Source organism: Pteronotus mesoamericanus, unplaced genomic scaffold (genome assembly GCF_021234165.1).
Source record: "Pteronotus mesoamericanus isolate MK-2021 breed Mesoamerican mustached bat unplaced genomic scaffold, CSHL_Meso_final scaffold_582, whole genome shotgun sequence".
NCBI lineage: Eukaryota > Metazoa > Chordata > Mammalia > Chiroptera > Mormoopidae > Pteronotus > Pteronotus mesoamericanus.
In genome coordinates this window covers 375,735-387,972 of record NW_026555323.1, presented here as the reverse complement: position 1 = coordinate 387,972, position 12,238 = coordinate 375,735, and positions in this window count along the sequence as shown.

The window sequence follows — 12,238 nt, the reverse complement described above, 5'->3', positions numbered from 1 at the left end:
AACCGTTCTCCACGGAAGGCCTTTAAAAGGAAAGGCGAGCCAAAGCTCGTAGCGCCCAGCATTCCCCAACCGGCTCCTTCGCAATTTCTGACCGGGCCTGACCCTGCTTCGCTTCCTAGATCAGGCGACGCTCAGCACGTTTACCGTCCATCATCCACAGATGCCAGAGGGCTCCGGCGGGGCCCTCCAGGCCCTTTCTTCGCATGCCCGCCACACTCGGCGCTGCGCGGCCCCCTGGCTGGAGCCTGCGCGGATGCCCAAGTGCCGCTGACGTGCGCTCTCCCTGAAATGCCCTGCTGCCCCTTTGCCGCCTCCTCGGGGGCCATTGTCGGGCACACAGCACACCCTGCCCCAGCCTTGCTCTCTCTCCGGGAGATTAAGAGGGGTGATTATTCAGCCTTCATGGAAGGATCTGGGTGTGGGCGAGGAGACTTCTGTGAAGGGGAGGCATCCTTCTTGACTGTCACCTCCCACAAGGCCCTTATCTGGGCGCTGGACCTGGAGGGTCCAAGAGGAGGTTGGGGAACTCGCTCCACCGCTTGGGGGTGAGGGGCGAGTCACTTGGTTGGGTGTGTTATTTCTCCTTCTCCTTGGGTCGGAGTTCCGTAGTAGCGCCGGGGCTTCTACGCTCGCGCATGGTACCGGGTGAGGCCCCAGACCCCAGTGAAGCCGTGGCCTGTGGTGGTGAAAATATGCGGGATTGCCCGAGGCAGTGGGGAGTTGCTTGTCACCCTCCCGGGTAAGGGGTCCCTGGAACAGCAGGAAGAGGAGAGATGGACCCCTAGCCCCAGGCGCCGAACTGGGTGTAAAAGCAGAGGAAGGAACGTGCCTACAGCACCCAGTTTTCCTAGACGATCTCCCATCCAAGTGGTAACCGGCCCGACCCTGCTTAGTTTCTGAGATCAGACGAGATCGGGCACGGTCAGCCTGGTTCGGCCATATACGTCAAAGGACGACTGTGGAAGGCAAGGTTCCTTCCGTCCTTCAAAGGGATGCCCTGCAAAAACTGAAAGGTTGAAACCCCAGAGGAGGATCCTGTGGAGGGCGCGAGATTTGATACGGTGGCCCTGCTTGTAACCCTAAATTCTGAGCTCCGGGTTTGCCTTGCCAGGTTAACAGGGAGGCTGGGGTTCTCCGTGAGCCAACAGAGTGCTTCCTTGTCATTACTAGTGGGGTACCCATTTCCCAGATTAGCTTTGGGGACCTCCACTCTCACACGTGGAGTACGGAGATACCCCACCCGGAATCACGTGGTGCCGTGTGTAAGGCAGCAAACTCCTCTTTGCTTGCAAGGATGGGGGTGATCGCCTGATCCCTGGATCCAAAAGTGGGTGTTGTAGGACTCTTATTTTTTTTGTCTTCTTGAAAGTAGACCTATCCTAAAAATGACTGGAGGATTGTACGTTATTACATCTTCATTTGACCTTTTTTCTTTGTGTTTCTCTATTTTTATACTTTTACTCTACCATCTAAATATTAACAGCTCATCAGCTCCTGAAAATGAAATAATAATGAAAATTCTTGAATGTGTATTTGTGTCTTTTACCACAGTAGGTGCTTTTCAAGACTTATTTTCTTAAACCCTCACACCAGATTGTAGTATAGCCATCAGATGGTTATAGCATGCTCAAGGTCATACAGCCCAAAAGTGCTTGAGATGGAATTTTAACTCTGTCCTTCTGTCTTTAGAATACTTGCCTTTCAGCTCTATTGCAGCCTCAGGGAAGAAGGATAGAGTGTTTAGCCTGCTTTTGTGAAGATGAACCTTAAAATCTCTTGTTGTTCTCATATATGGTCCCGCCCAGGACACCAAGGTTATGAGTTCCCAAAACCCTGCAGAAATAAAATGACCCCTTTCCCTGAGTATTTCTTTCATTTGTTTCTTTCCAGAACCTGAGGAAGTTGGAAAAACTGTTTAGGACAGATGGTTTAAGTCAAAGAAATTTCTTGCTGTTGCTGCATAGCCCTGAACGTTTTACTGACAATCTTAGAAAATTATTTTCTCATTTGTGAAACAGGGTCCTGTGCTTTTGGGTTCTTGGAACCAGTTCCAATGTATGTTATGGGGAATGGGTGGGTTTGTAACGGGGGTGTCAACTAAAAGGGGCCCCAGGTCACTCCCTAGGCCTGACTGAGGGATGGGGTCCAGGGAGCAGGGCTGTTAAGTTATTTTGCATATCAGTAACAGAAGAATAGCTTCATGCCTGATATGCAAAAACAGTTAATTTGCATAATAACCAGGATAGCCAGAAAGATATGCATAACTTTAACCCAGAATGTAACTGGGAGCAGCTCCCTGGTTCCAGTGCCTGCGCCCAGTCTTGGAGATGGTTCGCTCCACGCCCGCGGGCCATGTCTGCCTGGACTAACTGCAGCCAAGCAAGGCAACGGATAGGGAAGTGTCAGCAGGTGTAGCCAATTGTGAGAGGAGTAGAAAACGGGGTCACGAAGGTTCCGGGCTGGAATTTAAACTAAAGGTGGCCGCCCCAAGGAACCGGGGACAATAAAAGAAGCACCGGAAAACAGTGTGAAACCATGCGGGAGAAAAAAGGGGCAAAGAAGTTCTTGCTGGCGGGCCGTAAAAAGGTGCCACGTGGCTTGGAATTAGGAACTGGAAATCAAGGCGACACAGCTGATGGCGCTGGGAACAGCAGGAGGTCTGCCCAGCCGAGTCTGAATTACTGAAAGGAACCGGGAGTCTGGTCAAGCTCCGGGCTTCTGTTTCTTTTCCTGAGATATGTTACCCACAACTGGCCTGCCTGGACTGACTAGGTAAAGGGGAAAGGCAGGACCGTGGGTGTTCTGAAGGGACTTTCACATTTAACAGTGACATTCCGCCATTATTCTGAACCTGTATAACTTTTAGATAGATAGTTCTTTTCCTTTTCACTAAACTCTGGCATTAAGAACCACCATTCCGAAGGGCGGCAGGCAGAGAACCATAGAAAGAGAAGGACACCGAGGGAGGGAGTGCTTGTGGCGGACAGTAAAGGCTGACGTCCAAAGCCAGGCTCAGTGCCTGGCAAAGCCGTGCTTGGCAAAGCCACGCTTGACTGCTTGCATCTACAAAGCAGAGCAAGCTGGCAGCTGATGGCAGCCAGAACCCGGGGCAGGGGTGGGGGTTGAGAAGGAAATTGTTAACTGCAAGCTTCAGCTGAAGGCGACTGCAGCCTGGGCAGAAGACAGTTTTATCGTTTGGGTAGCCTGCGAAACGGACAATCTTTGCCTGCAGCTGCAAAACGTCTTTGAGTTTCATCTAATGCGGAGACTGTGTTCATGGTCATTGTCTCTCCAGCCGAGGACAATGCTCCACCTGGCCCTCGCTTTTTCTTAAACTGTTTGTGTTGTCTCTTTCTCAATCTCCCATCACTCCCCCACCCCCGTCCCAGGGACCTCCGCGCGTTGTGGGCCGTGGCAGGCGCTGTTTAGGTAATAGTACCTGCGCTCCCCTTCAAATGGGTTCTATTCCATAACAGGCTCCCTACAAGAACAAGCTGTTGTCCAGACACCAGCTGAGTATCCTACAATTCACTCAATCCTGGCGCTGTCAGCTGGGAAAGAGCATCAGGTCCCGGAGGTCGAGGGCTGAGGCCTACAAGACTGCCGGCCTCTCCTCCCAGTTCAGACACCAGTCTCAAGCTCAGGGTATTACCAGTGCTCCTCACCGACTTGCTGCAGATTAGAGATTCCCACGATCCCTTTCTTGGATGCTAGTGGCCAGTTCAAGTCTGGCAACAGACCAGAAGCTTCCACGACCCCCTTCTCGGGCTCACTTTAATTTGCTAGAATGGCTCACAGACCTCAGAGCAACATTTACTTACTAGATTTGACGGTTATTATAAAAGGATATAATTCAGCAACAGCCACGTGGAAGAGATGCCTAAGGCACAGCACGGGGAAAGGGGGCAGAGCTTCCATCCTCTTTCCAAGCACTCCACTCTCCATGCGTTCACCAACCTGCAAACTCTCACAAACTAGTCCTTTTGGAGTCTTACGGAGGTTTCATGACATAGGCATGATTTATTAAGACACTGGCCATTGACAGTTGATTTAACCTCCAGCACCTCTTCCTACCCCAGAGGTGGGAGTGGGGAGGGATTGATCTCTTGCTTGGTTTTTTGGAAACCATTCCTCTCTCATCTTTAGGGGCAATTTGAAAGTTACTTCCTTAGCTCTGGCTGGTGTGTCTCAGTGCATTGAGGGCCAACCTGTGAACCAAAGGGTCACCAGTTCAATTCCCAGTCAGGGCACATGCATGGGTTGTGGGCCAGGTCCCCAGGAGGGGGTGTGTGAGAGACAATCAAATGTTGATGCCTCTTTCCCTCTCTCCTTTCCTTTCCCTCTCTCTGAAAATAAATACATAAAATATTTTTTAGAAGGTTACTTTCTTAACATAAAATACACTTTTATGTCTTTCATTACCTAGGAAATTACAAGGGTTGTAGGAGTTTAGTGCCAGAAACAGGGACAAAGAACAAATATATTTCTTAGTATGAATCACAACATCACACCCGCATATATCACAATGTTCAAATTACATATTACTAATCAAGGCACTTTTAGAACACATAAGTATTATAATAATTTAGCTGTTAAATTACTACTTTACAGAAGAAATGTGGATCTCTGATTATTCAAAATGTAAATAATTTACAACCTGAATACAAGTAGGAAGTATAAAGAAAATGGTTGGAAGCCTTAGAAGATAAGTAGTTAAGTGAAGTTAAATCATTTTGGCTCTTGTCTCTGAGAATTTCATTTCTAGTAAATATAGTCAAATTTTTATCTTATGTAAATCCCTAAATTTATTATTTTAAATTCAGTGTATAGACACAGTTATATCCATTACCCTCATCTTAAGTTTTCAGTGTAACACAAATATTCAATGGTTGTTTAATGATTTCAGAAATAAGTACCATATTTTTGTTTTTCTACAGGGAAAAATTCTTAAGATTATGTAATATTTACTAAGCTGGGAAACATAAATAACAATACACCACAAACTTCCTAGTGTAAGCTGGAGAGCAAACAAGTGGAATAAAGTTCTGTGGTAGTAATTCATGGTAGTGATTGCATTTTTTAAAAATACTTTCTCCCGGTTTGCATTTTTTTAAAATTTTTAGGGAGCTGAAGAAAGGGAGTAAGAGAGCGAGAGAAACAGCAATGTGTGGTTGCTTCTCATGCACTTCCTACTGGGGACCTGGCCTGCAACCCAGGCACATGCTCTGACTGGGAATTGAACTGGCGGCCCTTTGGTTAACAGGCTGGCACTCACTCCACTGAGCCACACCAGCTGGGGCAATAGTGGCTGCATTTTGGACACACGTTTTGTATCTCTGAAACTCATAACCAGGAACAGTTTTACAGGAAAAGGGTGTTGGAGCTAGTTCTTCTGAATTGCATTATTTATAGAAACCTGGTCCATTTAATAATGGAAATGCTCTTATGACTATTCTCAGTATCTCTGATTCTAATGCTTAGAAAAAGACAATACAAAACAAGTAGTTGTAAAAGAATCAAACATAGTCCTGGCTGTTTTCCAGCATTTCCAATACTAGAACTTCCATTTTTTCAGCTACTTATAACTTTCTTGCCTAAGAAAGGCAATAAGTTAAAACTTAGGAAGCAATAGGTTAGGAAAGCTATTTTGGTTGTACAAATTTTATTGAACAATATAGGTCAAAAGTGTTTAATAATATTAAGAAACCCAAGGAAGAACATTTCTATCCATGTTAATATGCTAATTAAGCATGTATCATATAAAACAGGTTAAATAGGTAGAAAAAAATCAGTGGCTTCTGAGTAAGATTTTTGAAATATGACCTTACATTCAAATCCATTCAACATATTCAAGTATATTCATATAGGAAATCTGAAGAATATTTCTTGTCTAAAGTAAATTCAGAATGCATAGTCTTATTAAACCAGAAGGATTTGAATCATGGAATAGTACAAAGAGCTCTATTCTCATCAATGCTGAAAGCAGAGATTCTGGGTTATACTTTCAGTGTTGCTGCTTTCTTGCTGATGTATTAAATCAGATCATTTCACCTCCTTTTGCATCTCCATCCTATGTATAAAATGAGGAAATGATCTATATGATTTTACTGGTTTCTTGAATGCTATCAATAGATATCCGTTACTTCATTGTAGTTCACATGCCACCTGGGTCCTAGATCCTTCTTCCTGCTTGATTGTTAGAAATGACTGAATTCCATGGAAATTTTTATGCTTTAATATCCAAGGTTTCTAATACTATAATTGTCCCTACATATTTTGAATTGTCCATATGTCTTTGAAGATGGTAAAAATTACTCATATTTTATGGTCATTTCATTTGTTGGTTGACATGCGTTCCTGACATTCTATATATGAATATCTGACCTGCATCATACCAACCTGGACTTGAAAATAGGCCTATGTCTTTCTTTTGAGGAAAAGTAAAGCAAATCTTTTGAGAAAAAAATAAAGCAAAACATCATATCATGCACTCACACACACACATCTTTCACTTAGGAAATGCAGTTCTTTATTAGATACAGTTGAGAATTTTGGGAAAGATGGAAAAGTGAATGTGATATCATAACAATGTAAACACCTTAAAATTAAATCATAGCAACAATATTTCATGAGGAGGCTTTGGTCACTGACGCTTTTTAATAAATAAACTGTAGCCTGAAACCCATTGGATTGTTTCATGCTTCTCTTTTCTCTCCTTTTTTAGTTCTTCTTTACCTGTCTCATGAGGACACCAAATCTCTCATTTCTTCTTGCTGAGAACCGTGATTGTATTTCCTTGGCTCCAGCGCGTACCCACCCCATGTCTCATGGTTCGTGATCCTGACCATCCAGACATTTGCTACCAGCTTTCAATACTCACACATTCTTCCCCTCACTATAAGGGTGAAACACCACGCTGGAATGGGGAATATACCATAATTTTCAAGTAGAAACAATGGATTTTTTACATGTCAAATACTTGATAGGAACAGGTAAGTGATTCACCATACCTTGTGCTGAGGGAAGGGAATGAAGTGCAATTTTTCTCCACTGGAAACTAACACCTTTGGAACATGTCCTACTAGAAATTAAGCATAATTTAAAGATAATTATTAAAACTAATAAATATTCCTTATAGAAAGTATGACTGATACTTGAAAACTTTTTAGCTGCATGCAAGGCTACAGGCTTATTCCTAACGTCAAGCCCCCCTAAGTGATATACTTGTTAGAACTACATGTCATTGTACGTGAGCTACTTATGTCTGCCTTTGTTCCCAGAGGTCCTTTTATTCACTTTCTAAACAGTTTCCTAAGAACTTCAGGCAGTAAATTTGAGTAGGAAGAGAAGTACTTATTGGAGTGTAGGTACAAAGAACTAGGCAGCAGAGGAATCAATAATTGTGGAATCAAAGGCTTTCTGCCCAGTTGTCTCTTTGATACAGACTCCAAATGGTTGAACTAAATGTCAGGTAGGGGCAGAAAGATGAAGCAGTACCCTTTTTTCTTTAAGTCTAGGAAACTTTTTTTTAAGGTGGTAATACCTGTGTTCATCACTGAGAAGAATTCTGACTTTAAAACCATTGCCTTATAATTACTGAAAATACTACTCATAGTCAAAGGTTATAATGGTTTCAGGCTTCCCTTTTGGAGTTGTCAACTTTAATTTGTTTCTTATTTTCAAGTAGTTTAATAGAAATTTTAGTGGCAACACCAGGATTTTCTAGCAAGATAATGTTTTAGACTAGAAATAATTTTCAACAATTAAAAAAGATTATGTATTATGTTAGTGATAGACTTAATAATGCAGTCAATATAGAGTCAGGTATGGATTATAAAATATAACCATAATAACAGTAATTGAAAATAATAATAATAATAATAAAAGGCCTTTAAATATCTGGGAGATATTTTTAGATGCATTTCCAAGCCATCATTTCTTCAACATAAAAAGAGGATGAGTCGTCTCTAATAAGTTCACTGGCTCACAGAATATTATAGGATAAGATAAAAAGTGCTTTGTGAAAAAAATGGAAAAGTATTGCTATAGCTGTGGTACATTGACACAATGGAATACTACTTAGCTGTAGAAAAGAAGGAAATGTACGCTTACACAATGGAATTCTACTTGAGTGTACAAAAGAAGGAAAGATGTATTTACACAATGGAATACTACTTGGCCATAAAAAGTAAGAAAATCTTACCCTTTGCAACAGCATGGATAGGCCTGGAGGACATTATGCTAAATGAAATGAGTCAGCCAGAGAAATATATGTACCATTTGATTTCACTCATATGTGAAATCTAATGAACAAAATAAACTAACAAACAGAATAGAGACTGACTCATAGACAGAGCACAGGCTGACAGCTGTCATTTGGGAAGGGGCAGAGAGGGGTTGAGCAAAAATGAACAAAGAAAGAAAGAACTCATAGACACAGACAACAGTGTAGTCATTGCTGGGGAGGAGGCTTGTGGGGGGAGGTGAAGGAGGCTATAGGGAAGATCAGTGGTGATGGAAAGAAACTTGACTTGGGATGGTGAACACACAACACAGTGTACAGATGATGTGTTGTAGAATTGTGCGCCTGAAACCTGAATAATTTTGTTAACTAGTATCACCCCAATAAATTCAATAAGAAGGGAAAAAAAATAGTATTGCTGTTGTCTGAATGTGTTTCCTTAAATTCGTACATTGAAATCCTAAACCCCAAAGATGATGGTATTAGGAGGCAGTGTTTTTGAAAGGTGATCAGGGCATGATTGCACAGCCTTGATGATTGGAATCAGTGCCCTTTAAAAGAGACCCCAGTGAGTTAGCTTGTCCCTTCTGCCATTTGATAATAGGAAGAGAAGTCTGCAACCTGGAGGAGGATACTCACTTGGCCACGTTGATACTTTGATCTTGGATTTCTACCATCAAAAGAAATAGAATCTCTTGCTAATAAGCCACCTGATCTATGGTAGTTTTGTTATAGCAACCCAAATGGCAAAGACAAGTGTTAATTGATTATGAATGAATTTAGTCACTCATCAATTCACTTATTTAACTTGAGTGAATTATTTGCTTCTTAGTTTTTTGCAAAATTAAGTCAAACTTAATGACATGTCAGTGTTATGATTGGAAAAGGGCCATATAAAAATTAGGGACTGAAGAGGCTAATATAATTCCTTGGTCTTAATGATGGTATATGGGAAATTTTATAACTATGAAGTTAGTGTTACTATATAATAATAATTATAGATATGAGTTGGAGTGCTTTTTCAGTAATTTGTAACATATTCCCTTTCTCCTTGATGGTGCTTTGCTGAGTTAAGCTTAGATTTAGTGCATACAAATGATTTCATAGATCATAGACCTCTGCTATTGTCAAGTCTCTATTAGGCAGAGGGTATTTAATTGGAAGGAGAGCTATTCACTGGAATGAATACATATTTAATGCCTATTTTCTTTAATACTTGTCTGGTTTACAATGAACTTTTTGTTCTTGTTTCTAGAATGATGATTTTCATTTTCACATAAGCCTTTTAGTTCTCACAAGCTTTCTTATTCACATATTTTGATTCTATAAATAAATTAGGAAGTTTACTCCATATTTAAAACACTTTAATAATTTCCCAGATAAACAAAAGCAGTGTTCTTGAAGAGCACTAACAAGTGTCTGAAATGTTGTAAACATGTGGGGAAACATGCCAAGCTGATATGTACCTCTCAAACAGTTTGAGAGATTCAAAGGCATATCTAAATCAAGTCTTAGTAGATGTCTAGGATATTGTTCTAGGCAAAGAATATACTGCAGTGTTCCAAATGTCCAACTTCTTCTTGACATCATCATTCAGTTTCTCATTTTTCCACTCAAACAAATAGTTGGTTCAACGGAGGTCCAATTTAGTCAGCCATAGAATCTTTTGTAGGTAATCAAATGACTCTTGCTTATGACATCTATAGGGAACTTATCCGTTATAACTAGTGCACAGAAATATACTAAAAGATGAATAGAGTAACTCTGGAGGGTCTCTTAAAAAGAAAATATCTTCATGACCTACAGGTGCACATATATACACAGAATATATTGTATGAGTATGCTAAAAACAAATAATGTATTCACAGGTGTTTTCTTTAAATTTGAAAAGAAGTATTGAGTGTTGAGTTAGAATGTTGACCTTCTTGAAACTGGATTTAAGTTTATTCAAATTGCTTGGGGATAGGTTTATAAGGGGACTAAATGGCAATGGAAAAAATACTATAAAGATTAATTAGGAGGATTCAAAGATGGCAGAGAAGTGAATGGTAGTCACGCTGACCTCCTCCCAAGACCAAACTGGAATTGTGACTAAATAGTGGAGAAATCACCTGGAAAACAATGGAATGATAGAGAGAGAGGAGCCTTGGAGCCACGGACAGACAGTGGATTCAACTCTCACACATCCCAATGGGTGAGAAGTGGGGTGGAGGCTCTAGAGGGTGGGCTGGGCACCCATGGGAACCAGCACCAGAGGGACATTGAAATGACCATTTGGCTCCCCCTGAGAGGAACAGGGTCTGAATCATAAACAGGGACCCTTAGACTACAGCAGCTAAAACCAGGAAAACACACAGACAAAACACAACCCTGAAAAGCTTAGGGGTGCTCTCTGCCAGAGACGGGCGGCTGGGGATGCAAAGAGACATTTAAAGAGCCAATGCAAGGGTGCGGAAAGATGGCGGAGAAGTGAAAGGGAGTCACGCTGACCTCCTCCCAAAACCAAACTGGAATTGCAACTAAATAATGGAGTAATCACCTGGAAAGCAGTGGAGCGATAGGGGGAGAGGAGCCTTGGTGCCGCGGACAGCGGATTCTACTCTCACACATCCCAACGGGTGAGAATTGCGGTGGAGGCTCGAGAGGGTGGGCTGGGTGCGCACAGGCACTGGCACCAGAGGGACATTGAAAGGGCCAGTTAGCGTCCCCCCGAGAAGAACGGGGTCTGAATCATAAACAGGAACCCCTAAACTACAGCAGCTAAAGCCGAGAAAATACAGACAAAATGCAACCCCAAAAAGCTTAGGGGTGCTCTCTGCCAGAGACAGGTGGCTGGGGATGCAAAAAGACATTTAAAGGGCAAACGCAAAAGTTGCAGCGGCAGCCACCCACCTTGATCGCTGGGTAGAGGCGGCAGCAGTGTGGGCTGGTGCCTGGGATGACTGGTGAGGAAAACTTTGTGAAGAGAACTGACACGGCGGCCAGTGGAGCCCGGGTGATAACACACTTCCCACTCTGCAGCTACTATCTCGCTCAGGCATAAGGGAATCAATTAACCTGCCTTTTGTACGCTCTGCACACAGCTTGTACGCGTGTGAGCTGCGGGGCTGAGTGCAGATTGGCTGGGAGAGCCTTGAGGAGAGACTGGAGACGGAGGCGTTGGGGAAAGAACGGGAGGAGGATCCGGGGAGTCCCGACTCCCTCCACGTTCGGTAGTCTCCATTGTGGACTGGAAAGGCGCGACCCCAAAGGAGCAGAAGCGGGGCGCGCATGAACCAGATTGCCTGCCATTGAAACCGCAGTCCGCACAGGGGTTGGATCCTCGGCAGAAGGGGTCACAGAACTGCCCAGAGGCCCCTGAGGGGAGACTAGAAACGGAGGCATTGGGGAAAGAAAGGGAGGAGGAACCAGGGAGTCCCGACTCCTTCTCCTTGCCGAAGTCTCCATTGCGCGGGAAGAGGCCACACCCCCAAAGAGCAAAAAGCTGAAAAGCAAACATAGACACCCCCAAAACACCCAGAGCAGGCGCGCACACTTGCGCCGAGTGACTGGCGAGGGTTGGCGAGCGTGTGTGTGACCCATGCGGGCTGGCGAACGCTTGCACCTGCCGGCAAGGCCTCACACAGACTGGCACCCATACGGCCTGCGAGGGATTGCACAGAGGGGCAAGGGCAGGCGTAAACTGACCTACCCGCCGCGATTGCGGAGCGGCCCACAAAATAAGTAGAGCTGCCCAGAGTCCCTGGAGGAGAGACCAGAAACAGGATTAACCGGAGAGTCCTAGAGCTGATTTCCTCCCATTTCCGTAGTCCCCAATTGGCGAGGGCAAGCAACGCACCCAAAGAGCCAAAAGCGGGGAAAACACACAATAGAAGACCCTAAACTGACCAGTGCCGTGAAGCTCGCGTGCCAGGGAAGCCAGATGAGTACGGGAGGTCAGGAATAAGCCTCCTGGTCTGGGGCAAACACATGCGAGCCCAGGCAGGTGGGGGACCC